Source organism: Lissotriton helveticus, chromosome 7 (genome assembly GCF_964261635.1).
Source record: "Lissotriton helveticus chromosome 7, aLisHel1.1, whole genome shotgun sequence".
Classification (NCBI taxonomy): Eukaryota; Metazoa; Chordata; class Amphibia; order Caudata; family Salamandridae; genus Lissotriton; species Lissotriton helveticus.
The window spans coordinates 1726017669-1726032883 of NC_136068.1; positions in this window are offsets into that span (position 1 = coordinate 1726017669).

A 15215-nucleotide genomic window follows, 5' to 3' on the forward strand; every position below is an offset into this window, starting at 1 on the left:
CAACCTTTCAGGGCGGCCTTTGACAGGCGGGCTCGGAGAGGCCCGTCTCACCATCTCGCAAATGAACCAAATCACAGAGGCCCTTCTCCGAGGAAAACAGCTTTATTCAGGGAAAGCGGCACAGGTAAGCTTCCATTCACCTACATGTTTCGGCGATTAGCCTTGCTCACGGACAGGAAGGTAACCACAAAGTGCATTGGTGCACGCCTTTAAATAAGTCTTGACATCACGTGACATATCTTGGAATACAAGTCCCGTAATGCACCCGGAGCTTATACTTGAATGCTTGATTTACACAGAATAATTCTTGTTTACTGGGCACAGTTAAATATTGCGCTCACTGCAAGAAGCCGGTGCATTGCTCAGCAGTCAAACTGAAATGATCTTTGTCACGGAGTTCATATTACAGGCATCATGCTCATTTCTGTTGACGCCGTGTCCAAAGCTCGAGTCCTCAGAGCGATTAATGTAGGGTGTAACCCACATTAAATCCCTTCCAGCGCTGCACGTTGAATGGCACAATAGCATACCTCAGTGGGTCCGCAGTGCAGCGAGTGGGTCATGCTCCTTTAATTAAGTTCCACAAAGCACCTCCGATTAAGGAGCCTCCAACCCTTCAGGGCGGCCTCTGACAGGCGGGCTCGGAGAGGCCCGTCTCACCATCTCGCAAATGAACCAAATCGCAGAGGCCCTTCTCCGAGGAAAACAGCTTTATTCAGGGAAAGCGGCAAGGTAAGCTTCCATTCACCTACATGTTTCGGCGATTAGCCTTGCTCACGGACAGGAAGGTAACCACAAAGTGCATTGGTGCACGCCTTTAAATAAGTCTTGACATCACGTGACATATCTTGGAATACAAGTCCCGTAATGCACCCGGAGCTTATACTTGAATGCTTGATTTACACAGAATAATTCTTGTTTACTGGGCACAGTTAAATATTGCGCTCACTGCAAGAAGCCGGTGCATTGCTCAGCAGTCAAACTGAAATGATCTTTGTCACGGAGTTCATATTACAGGCATCATGCTCATTTCTGTTGACGCCCTGTCCAAAGCTCGAGTCCTCAGAGCGATTAATGTAGGGTGTAACCCACATTAAATCCCTTCCAGCGCTGCACGTTGAATGGCACAACAGCATACCTCAGTGGGTCCGCAGTGCAGCGAGTGGGTCATGCTCCTTTAATTAAGTTCCACAAAGCACCTCCGATTAAGGAGCCTCCAACCCTTCAGGGCGGCCTCTGACAGGCGGGCTCGGAGAGGCCCGTCTCACCATCTCGCAAATGAACCGAATCACAGAGGCCCTTCTCCGAGGAAAACAGCTTTATTCAGGGAAAGCGGCACAGGTAAGCTTCCATTCACCTACATGTTTCGGCGATTAGCCTTGCTCACGGACAGGAAGGTAACCACAAAGTGCATTGGTGCACGCCTTTAAATAAGTCTTGACATCACGTGACATATCTTGGAATACAAGTCCCGTAATGCACCCGGAGCTTATACTTGAATGCTTGATTTACACAGAATAATTCTTGTTTACTGGGCACAGTTAAATATTGCGCCAACTGCAAGAAGCCGGTGCATTGCTCAGCAGTCAAACTGAAATGATCTTTGTCACGGAGTTCATATTACAGGCATCATGCTCATTTCTGTTGACGCCCTGTCCAAAGCTCGAGTTCTCAGAGCAATTAATGTAGGGTGTAACCCACATTAAATCCCTTCCAGCGCTGCACTTTTGTAAGTAAGACTGTTAGCGCTCTAGTTGTTCTTTAGAACACTCTGGGACATTCTGTCATTGGGCTATAGTTGGGCTACATCTGGCTGATATTTGGGCTACATTTGGTTTTTTTTGTCTCTGGTGGCCATCTTTGGGCTACATTGGGCTACATTTGGGCTCTAACATATATATAGCCCAATGTGGCCCAACATATATTTTTTCAAAGTTAATTTTCGTAAAAACCACTGGAGCACATATCTTGAGACATAGCAAAGGCACATCGGGCTACCAGTCCCTACAATTTTGCCAAGTTTGGTGGAAAAGCATTCAGCCGTTCGGACTAAAAGTGAGTCCAACCACCCTATGGAAATTAACATGGGGAAAACACGTTTTGGGACCCCCCTTTTATCTCGGCCCCCACTTCACGAATCCCCCCCAAACTTTCAGGGAAGGACCGGAGCGCCGCGAGGCAAAGTTAAGGAAAATTTCAGGAAGATTCCTTAACCGGCGCCAAAGTTATTCCCAATAGAATGTTACGATTTCCCTATGGAAAACAATCCTAACTATATATACCTACTGGCTATCGCCAGTAGGTAATATGTATATATATATATATATATATATATATATATGTATATATATATATATATATATATATATATTCACTGAAAAAACCATAGGTTATAGACCATATATAGTTAGGAATTAGCATTTAAAAAACCTTATTTTACTCACACAAAACCATTGAAATTCCATATATAGTTAGTTGCACTAACTATATATCGCGCACCCGCAATCCACTGCTGATGATGTCACATATTACATCATTCATGACATGGTCAGTGACATCACTGATGACATCTCAAATGACATCACTGATGACATCACTGATGACATCATCCAGTGACTGTGTGTTTCTGTAAAGTTTAAATATGTTTTACATATTGAAGAATGAGTAGATGTATAAGTGTCTGGACGAAGGATTTAGTAGGTGCATGACTGAATGTATGAGTGAGTGATTAAATGTGTCTCACTGAGTGCATGGGTTAGTGACTAAACTGTCTTAATTTGTGCATCATTATGTCTGTTGTTCTGTAAACTGCTGCATGTGTTGATCAGTAGCTATATGATTAACTATATGGGTTATTGATTGATTATCCAAGTATTTGTATGGGAGACTGAGTGTGTGTGTGGCTGGCTGGGAGGTGTGTGACTCTGTGCAGATCAATGTGTACTTGTATCAATGATTGTATAAGAAAGTAAGTATGTGTTAGTATATGTTTGAAAATGTAAGGTGCTCTATGTTTAACTGTATAGACAAGAAAATGGAAGTGTGATTGATTCTTTACAGGACTGACTAGGTGTGTGAGTAACTCCATGGATGAGTGGCAGAGTGTGAGTGTCTGTATAGGTGTATGAGTGCATATGATAGTGTTGTAAAGATGAGTGATTGTATGTATGAATGATTGTATGGGTGAATGAGTGAATGTGTGTGTAGACGTAGGAATCAGTGAGTGCGTATGTAGTAACTAGTATTGGTGTGTCAATGGTTTCAAAAATTATACTCTGTATTTAACACTGCGTGAAACAGAGGTTATATTAAAATGTGAGGAGATGCATTGTATTGTCACATGAATGATATCATCAGTGATGTGGTCATTGATGTCAAATGAGATGTCATCAGTGATGTCATCAGTGATGTCATTTGAGATGTCATCAGTGATGTCATCAGTGATGTCACTGACCATGTCATGAATGATGTAATATGTGACATCATCAGCAGTGGATTGCGGGTGCGCGATATATAGTTAGTGCAACTAACTATATATGGAATTTCAATGGTTTTGTGTGAGTAAAATAAGGTTTTTTAAATGCTAATTCCTAACTATATATGGTCTATAACCTATGGTTTTTTCAGTGAATTTTCAAGGTTTTGTGAATGCTAATTCCTAACTATATATGGTCTATAACCTATGGTTTTTTCAGTGAATTTCAATGGTTTTTTAATAGCAAATATCATAAGCTGTCGAATGTCAAGTACGTGGTAAGTGAAAACATTTTCGTGTTTATGCACACTGATCTGCTTTGAATGGTGCCCCCCCCCTCATTTCTATTAGGAGTACTCTCTCTTTGCAGATAGTGAAAGGTAGTTAACGCAGGCCTTTGCCCCCGTTGTAATCCGTCGTGCCTGCTTCTCTCTCCATTTGATTGATTGTTATCCAAGTATTTACTATTTTAGAATTAGTTCTCTTTGGTTCATTCTCTATTTACAAACAAACACAGAGTCGCAATACTCTGTTTAGTCTTTGCAGATAACGAAAAATCGTGTAAAAAAAAAGAAAAAGAATCGAGTAAAATCAGTAGGCCACTAATGGGATCTCTTTTTGACCTCGCTAAAATAGAAACATTAGGAACAACCCCTCATAACAAATACAAAACTAGTGAGATGAACTGAACTCCACACAATGATGGCTGCAAAACAGCTCGGCCCTGCCACCCACCCGGCCCAAAATAACGATAAAGAGCGGCTGCCATGATTGGTTGCGGAATGGCCACAACGGAGCTACGAAATGGTGGTGCTCTCATGCTAACCCCAGCTTCAGTCTGAAACATCCAGAAACACTGTAGACTACCAATTCGATCAGTTCCGGTAGCGCCCCAATGTAACCCGGTAGACAAGAACTAGCCCTCCCCTCTTTGACTGATGGTTCTTGTTGCCTGTCCCTTCTGTTGTCATTTAACAGAACTATTTAGCCTGCTGAAAGGGGTTGTGTTTCGACCGCTGGTTGGTGGAGACATTTTGACTATATTCTGGACCTGCGTTGTCGCGTAATGCGTCATATGACGCGCCGCGTTAGCGCATCCGGAAGTCATCCGGGGCGCGCAGCGCGTAACGTAAGCATAACAAGTCATGTGACTTGTTAATAAAACTTTTCATTGGTTAATTTTACTTTTCTTATTCTAATGATGAAAGCCTTGGTCATATCACCTAAAAATTACGCTTTTAATTACTTCCGAACATTATTTTTTCTTAAATATATGTTATAATGTTCCAGGCTAATGTACTTTCCCGGAAATTTTACAACTGTCCTGCAAGTAAAATATATTCTTTTTTCGAGAAAAAGAGCGTTTCTTCGTCCCATGACGGAGCCGTTGAGCAAAAGAGGGTCGACCTGCTGTCTTAGTCGCCGATACGCCTGAATATGAGATTCTTATCGATCACTTTATGTTGCAGGAATAGAAAACACAACAGCCCTTGACCATTTATCTTTACTGCGTTCCTTCGTATTATACCTTTTACCCTTCATGTAATTGGTCTGCTTTATTTCACTTGCCTTTTAATGATTCTAAAACAGTGACTATTATTAAAAACTTTACCAATGTATATACTACTACCATGTTTTCTTTTAAAAACCTTTTTTGTGAAAATTTCATTATACAAATACGAGCCTATAACCACGTGGGCCTGCCACGGAGCAAACTGTAATCGTATATGATGAATAGACATTTACACTGTAGAGGAACGTAACGGGCGGGCCATTAGGTTGCAAGAACTAAGGTGTGTAACAGTTACGGAATCGGTGGACGTACATTTTATAATTAAAATACGACAGGGCCAGTTACAATAAAATTATCTAGATATACATTTGCGGGCAAGTACCATGGGTGACGTTAATTCGAATTTTCAACAGTACAGTAATCAATAACACATCAGAACTTAATATCAATAGGGATGGCGAAATATTCAATCAATTCTCGTCCCCGCCCGCCATGTGCTTCAAAACTGCATACGTATCTCGTGATTTCAAGGTTCTGCAACCAGTACACAACAAGGAGTTACGAGTCCCATTTATTCCGGCGCCATTTTGGGCGAGGACGGGCAGGTCCAGGATATAGTCAAAATGTCTCTACCAACCATCGACTATGATGATGTTCATATGCTGTATTTATTAGAGTAACACTCATCTGTCCACATGAAATTAATTTACCACAATCTAAACATGTCATTTTAATCTTTCCAAAGTTCTTCTAAATATTTGGGACCGTTTCCCTTGCCTCTGAAGCTCTCAGTGCCACTTCTTTGATGAATGTACTAGCAGGTCAGGGGTTCTCCTCCAAATCTCTCTTTTATGCAGCACTATAATTAATTGGTGCCACCTCTCCATATGACGATGCATGGTATAGTTACCACAACTATATTTTTTTTCGGTTCCTCTGGAGAGTTCATCGTGGCAGATGAAGCGTGTAACGTACCGGGCATTTACCTTTTTTTGCATGTACAGGAAAGGAAAAAAAAATCGAGCGTCCGAGTTCTAAGGTGTCCCAGGGCCATTTTAGTGGACCAGGCCCAAATCCAAAGAACAGGCCGCCATTTTGAGAGTCCTCTTGCAGCCGCCTGTCGCTATAGCATCAAGAGCAGCCGAAACTCAGCTGAATGGCTACTGAAACGGTAAATGGGCGCCCCACTACATTTCAGCATTGTAGGATGACCACACCAGTACAGCAACTTGCTAGACATCACCTCGGTGCCATCCGGATCTCGGCGCCCAACTGCAGATGAAGTGCCTCTCAACTATGAAACCACCACGGTGACATCCGGATCTTGGCGCGTTGTGCTGCCTTCGGCCTATTCGCACATCGGTCCGCTACTGACGCCATCTCACAGGCTAATGGGGTGACCCACGCCGAGTTTCAGCATTGTAGGATGACCACAACAACTTGCTAGACATCACCTCGGTGCCATCCGAATCTTGGCATCTCAACGCCTAGTGGTATCTTCCATACAGAAAATATTGTTACGCTGCCTTTCGCCCCATTCGCACATCAGTCCGCAACTTAGACATCACCTCGGTGCCATCCGGATCTTGGCATCTCAGCGCCTTGTGGTGTCAGTCAGAAAATATTGTTGCGCTGCCTTTGGCCCCATTCGCACATCAGTCCGCTACTGACACCATCTCACAGGCCAATAGGGCGCCCCACGCCGACTTTTACCATTGTACGATGGCCACACCAGTGGCACAACTTGCTAGACATCACCTCGGTGCCATCCGAATCTTGGCATCTCAACGCCTAGTGGTATCTTCCATACAGAAAATCTTGTTACGCTACCTTTGGCCCCATTCGCACATCGGTCCGCAACTTAGACATCACCTCGGTGCCATCCGGATCTTGGCATCTCAGCGCCTTGTGGTGTCTTCTACTCCGAAAATATAGTAGAAAATATTGTTGCGCTGCCTTTGGCCCCATTCACACATCAGTCCGCTACTGACACCATCTCACAGGCCAACAGGGCGCCCCACGCCGACTTTTACCATTGTACGATGGCCACACCAGTGCCACAACTTGCTAGACACCACCTCGGTGCCATCCGGATCTTGGCATCTCAGCGCCTTGTGGTGTCTTCAAATCAGAAAATATTGTTGCGCTGCCTTTGGCCCCATTCGCACATCGGTCCGCTACTGACGCCATCTCACAGGCCAACGGGGCGCCCCACGCCGACTTTCAGCATTGTAGGATGGCCACACCAGTGCACCTTACTAGACACCACCTCGGTGCCATCCGGATCTTGGAATCTCAGCGCCTTGTGGTGTCTTCTATTCAGAAAATATTGTTGCGCTGCCTTTGGCCCCATTCGCACATCGGTCCGCTACTGACGCCATCTCACAGGCCAACGGGGCGCCCCACGCCGACTTTCAACATTGTAGGATGGCCACAGAAGTGCGACAACTTACTAGACACCACCTCGGTGCCATCCGGATCTTGGCGCGTTGTGCTGCCTTCGGCCTATTCGCACATCGGTCCGCTACTGACGCAAACTCACAGGCCAACGGGGCGCCCCACGCCGACTTTCAGCATTGTAGGATGGCCACACCAGTGCGGCAACTTGCTACACACCACCTCGGTGCCATCCGGATCTTGGCATCTCAGCGCCTAGTGGTGTCTTCTATTCCGAAAATATTGTTGCGCTGCCTTCGGCCCCATTCACACATCGGTCCGCTACTGACGCCATCTCACAGGCCAACGGGGCGCCCCACGCCGACTTTCAGCATTGTAGGATGGCCACACCAGTGCGGCAACTTACTAGACACCACCTCGGCGCCATCCGGATCTTGGCGCGTTGTGCTGCCTTCGGCCTATTCGCACATCGGTCCGCTACTGACGCAAACTCACAGGCCAACGGGGCGCCCCATGCCGACTTTCAGCATTGTTGGATGGCCACACCAGTGCGGCAACTTACTAGACACCACCTCGGTGCCATCCGGATCTTGGCGCGTTGTGCTGCCTTCGGCCTATTCGCACATCGGTCCGCTACTGACGCAAACTCACAGGCCAACGGGGCGCCCCACGCCGACTTTCAGCATTGTAGGATGGCCACACCAGTGCTGCAATTTGCTGGACACCACCTCGGTGCCATCCGGATCTTGGCGCGTTGTATTGCCTTCGGCCTATTCGCACATCGGTCCGCTACTGACGCCGCCTCACGTGCCAACGTATTTTCTCCGCATTTTACACCCTATGCCGCATAACAGGTCATGTGACTTGTTTATAAAACTTTTCATTGGTTCATTTTACTTTTGGTTTCCTAATGATGGAAGGCTTGATCATGTGACCTAAAAACAACACTTTTCATTGGATGAAAACTTTTTTTTTTTCCCAAACGATGAAAGCCGCACCTTGTTTCTGGATGTTTCAGACTGAAGCTGGCGTCAGCATGAGAGCACCACCATCTCGTAGCTCAGTCGTGGTCATTCCGCGAGCAATCATGGCAGCCGCTCCCCACCAGAAGCCTGCAGGAGTCGGAGCCCCCAAAACGTTTGATGAATTCTCAAGGCGGAGGGGACGCTTTCGAGAATGGGGTCCAAGACCTAGCAGACAAGCGTCCGATTTCCAAGGTGTCCCAGGGCCATTTCAGTGGACCAGGCCCAAAAAGGAAACAGCCTGCCGCCATTTTGAGAGTCCTGTGACAGCCGCCTATCGCTGCACCGCAAGAGTGGGCGCAACTCAGCTGAATTGCGGCATTTGACACAGTGGACCAAAAACGGACGGAATGGCAACTGAAACGGTAAAGGGGCGCCCCACTACAACAGATGACACTCCACCTGGAGAGGCCCGTTCACGCCGGCTCCCCCGGGGCGCCCCACGCCGTTATTCGGAGCAGCATTGTAGGATACCAAAACCAGTGCGGCAACTTACTGGACATCACCTTGGTGCCATCGTTCTGCTGCCTTGCAACTATTCGCGCAACAGTTTGCTACTGATGACCCACCCCCCGCGACGCCCCATGCCGTTATTTGCTGGGTGGCAACTTACTAGACATCACTTTCGTGTCATCTAGATTTCGGCGCGTTCTGCTGCCTTGGAACTATTCGCACAACAGTTTGCTACTGATGACCCACCCCCCGCGACGCCCCACGCCGGAAATCTGGACGTTGTGCTGCGTTGGGACTATTCGCACAGCCGACCGCTACTTCGTTGTTTTTCCCTATAAATGTTTATATGTTATTAGTATTTTTGTTTTCTTGTATATATTTATAAATTATTAAAGTTTTATAATCTTACTACTTTGTCGGAGTGCTATATATATTTAATGTGACACATAATTGTAAAAACTTTGATGTACAAAGAGTCATCCCTGGAATCTTCCGCTTCAGGCTCGGTCCCCTCCCCAATCACAATACAGGATGGTTTTCAGATAATAGCAACGCTTCTGCTGTGACGGATCTCATCGAGTGTGGGCCTTGATCTACTATAACTCCTTTGAAGAGGGGTGATTCTTTACAGCTGTGGCCATAAACTACATCTGCAGGGCTAGCTGATACCCTAGGACCAGCCTGGACAATCGGACACAGAGGAAAAGGAGTGTCAGAGGGTGCGGTAGTGAATAGGGCGAAAGGGAAGTGTCGGGCGGGCACAGGGTGTGATTCTCAGGGAAGAGCAGCGCAGATGGGGGGAGGTTTATTACCCATGCATAAGACAGAGAGCGGGGATGACCACTGCCTGGGGGAGATGCTTGCGAGGGTGGGGAGCCATGCTAAGGATCGACAGCGTGCACAGAGTGGGTCTGGTCAAGGCATCTAAAATGGCTGCCGTGCACGACAAAAGTGTGGCATTTGAAAAAAGACAAGAAGGCGCAGACAATGTTTTTCAACACTTCCTGATTTCCTTCGAATCGAACGTTAACAGACGTTGGGGCATATTACCAAAGTTAAGCGATATTTATCCCTAACGATGCTTAGCAACGATTTTTTTACCGTCAGAAATTATCGCAGATAAACCTTGCTATTATCAAGGTTTATCGGAAATACGATAAAAAACGACCGCAATGCATTAATATCGCTGAAAACTCAGCGATATTCATGCATTACCGAGCTAATGCTCTTAGCCATGTTATCCACCTCCCATTGGATAACATGGCTAAGAACTGCTCAGGGCAGGTGGTAGCTTTTGGAGATATTCGCGCTTATCTCGAATATTTCCAAAAGTTGATAATATGAGATAGCGATGTTAGCGACTGTTTCCAGTCGCTAACATCTTGGCATGCCCACTTTGCATGTCATTAGTGATAAATATCACTCACATGCAAAGTGGGGCCCAAGATGGTCGCTATCTTCTACTAGCCGTCGCTAACTGGTGTTAGCAACAGCTAGGTAATACACATATAATTTTATCTCCGCGAAGCGGAGCGCTGTTACAGATATATATCTTGTTTTTGAACGTTAATTTCTCAAAATGCACTGAAGCACATATATTGAGACCTAGCAAAGGCACATCGGGCTACCAGTCCCTACAATTTTGCCAAGTTTCGTGCAAATCCATTCAGCTGTTCGATCCTACCGAGAGACAAGATGGCGGCCGCTACGGACTGTTTGGAATGTTTACAGACACCGGAGAGCCAATCAGCTTCGCTTCGCAAAGCTCCGTAACGCGAAAAGTACGCGAAGCGGTGCGGTGTTACAGATATATATCTTTTTTTGAACGTTAATTTCTCAAAATCCACTGGAGCACATATATTGAGATCTAGCAAAGGCACATCGGGCTACCAGTCCCTACAATTTTGCCAAGTTTCGTGCAAATCCATTCAGCTGTTCGATTATTATTATTTTTTTTTTTTTTTGCCCCGCGGGGCCCTTTTAAAACCTCCACATCAAACCTAGGGGGTCAGCGACAATCTACTATGCCCCCTTATGGTCATTTGCCCCTTCGCTTTGGCCTCCTCTTGTCTCTCGATCCTACCGAGAGACAAGATGGCGGCCGCTACGGACTGTTTGGAATGTTGACAGACGCCGGAGAACCAATCAGCTTCGCTTCACAAAGCTCCGTTGCGCGAAAAGTACGCGTCCTGGGCCGCTGCCCAGTCCGCTGTTACAGATATATATCTTTTTTTAAACGTTAATTTCTCAAAATCCACTGGAGCACATATATTGAGACCTACAAAAGGCACATCGGGCTACCAGTCCCTACAATTTTGCCAAGTTTCGTGCAAATCCATTCAGCCGTTCGGGCTAAAAGTGAGGCCAACCGCCCTATGGAAATTAACATGGGAAAAACGCGTTTTGGGACCCCCCTTTTTTCTCGGCCCCCCCTTGACGAACCCCCCCAAAATTTTCAGGGGCTGCTCAGAAACAAAATGTGCCATTTTCCTGAAAATTTCAGCCAATTCCGTCCACAAACGCCAAAGTTATTAGACATAGAATTTTCAAAAATCCCATAGAGAAAAAATCCTAACTATATATACCTACTGGCGACCGCCAGTAGGTAATATATGTGTATATATATATATATATATATATATATATATATATATATATATATATATATATAAGAGCTCGGCAATCGGTTTTCCTTCTTGAAATAAGATATAGGCACTCCGAGTAGAAAGCAGGATTTTATTTCGCCAGTAACAACAGTGCGATAGACAAACGCGTTTCAGACAGTGCCCTTCTTCAGTGTCTACCATGTACTGCGCGCGGCTCTTTTTGTTAGCGCCCTCTCAATAATCAAAAGAGAGGACGGACAAAGGGTCCCATTATTCTTGTATACATGAGCGATGGTAAAGCGTGGCGGCCATTGTTAAAAAGCTTGAAATTGCACATGATTTGCATAAAATTACACAAAAGCAATAAAATGCATAAAGACGATATGTACATTTCGAGTATAATCCCAAATTTGTCACCGCCCCATTGTGCATTGCTGCTAGCCACTGCCAGTGAAAGAATTGATCTCGCCGTGTATCGGCATATCACTGGCCTCATTACCAAATAGGCGCTCTACAAAACACCAAATATATCCACAATACATAATACAGGTTTTGGAGTGTGATACAGCCGTGTATCGGCATTAACCTAATGTAGCTCGAATAAAATGTAAAAGGGTAATACAACACAAATTATATCTCCATCCGAAGATATAAACTACGTTCTAGTATATTCTTATTAGATTCAAACTGGAGGTAGATGCTACTTCTCACGGGATGATTACTACCTAATAATACAATACATCAATTAAAATATATAAGAAATATATAAGAAGAATAACAACCTCTGATTTCATAATGTCAACAATTTCGCTATACAGATGATCTTTCAGGTAATATGTGACAGCTTAACTGGCAAATGATTCTATGACTGAAAGAAACTTACATGTGGAAAACATATTATTCATTGATCGTAAAATTATTTCCCTAGGTGTACTGTAAGTTCTTCTCCTATATTCAGTCCTGTGGGACTCTTAGTCTGTAGATCTATGATATACCGAGACTCGAGTCTCCGAAGACTAAGCAGTCTATCACCACCCCTTGGATTCAGTGGTATATGATCAATCCCAAAGTAACGTAACAGCTCCCTGTTACTTCCATGCATTTTGGCAAAGTGCCGAGCCACCGGATAAGTTATATCCTTGTTGGTAATGGCTCGTTGATGTTCAAGTATCCTCAATTTTACATTATTGATGGTGCTCCCAATGTATTTTAATCCGCAGGAGCAGATCAAACAGTATACTACATAAGGTGTTGTACATGTAATAATTTTCTTGATCATTTTGGGTCTCCCTAGGCCTGGGACATTGTACGTCAATGTACGTCTGCTGTTTTCACATGCCCGGCATTTGCCACAAGGAAAAAATCCCCTCATGTCTCTCAGGGTGCCACTGGTTTTCGGTTTTACAGGCATTAGGTGACTTTGGACAAGATTATCTTTGATAGATTTGAGCTTTCTGAACGTAACTAGTGGCATAGCTGGAACGTCCATACCTATGATAGGATCGGTACGTAATATATGCCAGTTTTTAGTTAGCACATTTCTCAACTTGTTTGCCTCATCTGAGTAGGTAGTGATCATACGGAATTTATTGGTTAGTTCAGAATGCTCACTTTTCTTAGGAGTTATTTCTAGAAGATGTTTTCTAGGAATTTTCAATACTCTTCTAAGGGATTTGTCCAAAAGTAGTTGTTCATAGCCCCTGGTGCGGAATCTGACGATGCAGGCTTGAGCTGCTGAGAGAAATTCAGATTCCAGGGAACAGTTACATCTCAATCTCAGCAGTTCGCCATAAGGGATACTGCGTTTCAAGCTAGGGGGATGGCTACTCCCTGCGTGTAGGATACTGTTGCCAGCTGTCGGCTTCCTGTAGAGAGCGGTTTCTAAGGCTCCCTTATTAACAAAGACCCTGAGGTCCAAGTAATGCACCTCAGTGGTACTTATGTTAGATGTGAATTTCAGATTCATCTGATTTCTATTGAGGTCAATAATGAATTCCTCTGCTTGTACGGTGGAGCCCCTCCACACCAAGAAGAGGTCGTTGATGTATCGACGCCAGACCACAATGTGCTCAGCCCATTTTTGATTAGTGCCCGCTAGGGCCACCTGCTCCTCCCACCAGCCCACGAAAAGATTCGCGTAGCTGGGGGCGAAGCAGGTTCCCATCGCAGTCCCATTAGTTTGTTTGAAGAAGTCATTCTGGAACAAGAAGATATTATTTCTAAGGCAAAAATCTATACATTCGACCAGCATAATGCTGTGTTCCATATATTTTGCTGGTCTTTTGTCCAGAAAATATCTTACCGCCTCTACGCCTTGGGTGTGTTGTATACTAGTGTAGAGGCTAGTAATGTCAAGGGTGATGAGCACATACATGGGATCCCAAACAATTTGATCTAATTGTGAAATCTTTGGTATCTCTGACATACGATTTCAAATCGACCACAAAACGAGAGAGAAATGAATCGATATAAATAGATAAATTCTCAGTCAATCCCCCCTTGGATGAGACAATTGGTCTCCCCGGTGGGTGCAAAAGGTCTTTGTGCACCTTGGGTAATTGATAAAACGTGGGGGTTATAGGTTCAGGGTTTCTAAGAAAGAGAAATTCATTCATATCAAGCATCAGTTTGTTACGCCATTTGTTCAAAAGATCTTGATAGGCTTGTATGCTTGTTAAATACTCTTCTTTATTTGATTTCACATATAATTTACGATCTTGTAACTGGCTTAATGATTCTTCACAGTACTGTTCTTGTGTCAGGAGCACCACGTTCCCCCCCCTTGTCCGAGGGTTTAACAATAACCTCCTCCATTTTCCTTAGTTTGGTCAAGGCATCGCTTTGTGCAAAGGTTAGGTTATTCTTTTTCTTTTTCTTTGGGATTGTTGAAAGTCTGTGGCTTGTCAGTTCTTGTATGACTGCATCCGCAAAGGTATCTATAGCGTTGTACGGCATCTGAGGATTAAACTGTGAAGGTGCTTTGAAATCTGTTAGGGGTGACTGTTGTTCAATATTTCGACCCTGAGTCATGCCAGTAGTTCCTTCAAAGGTGCCTTGGCTTTGTTCGTTTCTTAGATCCTCCAGTGTCCGTACTGCTTTGAGGTCCTTGATAGTGAGTGTATCAGTTGGATGCACAGTCGTATCTTTCTTAGATTTCCTGATGTCACCAGTGGGGGGTTTCATTTTATGAAATTTGTGCAGTTTGATTTTTCCAGTGAGTTTAAAGAGGTCGATCCGGGTTTGAGTATATTCAAGTCTTGGTTAAGATCTTATTGGTCAAATTGACAATAGTTAAATTGGCGTTCGGATCTACCATCTGTTTGTACTCTTCTTCCGAGTGTTTTGGGCCACGGATTTGCCTCTTCCTCTTCCTCTGCCAGCCGCCTCGTCGAGTTCTCCTTCGCTTTCGGGCGGTTTGGTTTTGCCCCCCTCAGCCAGGTCTGGCGGATCAGGTTGAATTCCAGATGAAAAGGATTCTTTTTTCCCTCACTTCTTGGTACCGGTCTTTCATCGCCTGAGGGTTCTTCCTCCGTGGCTGACAACTCGGAGGTGGCTGGCTCAACTCTGTCGGTTCTGTATTTCTCCTTTTGTTTAGAGCTTTGCGGGGGCCATTGAATTTCTTCGAGAAGGTAAGAATCCTCCCTTGGGCGTAATCCCGCTCGTCTCTTTCAAATTTCTCTTGTTTTCGCTGACGGATTTTCAATTCGTATTTGATGAGGCGTTTTTTCATTTCATCTCGTAATTGTGAT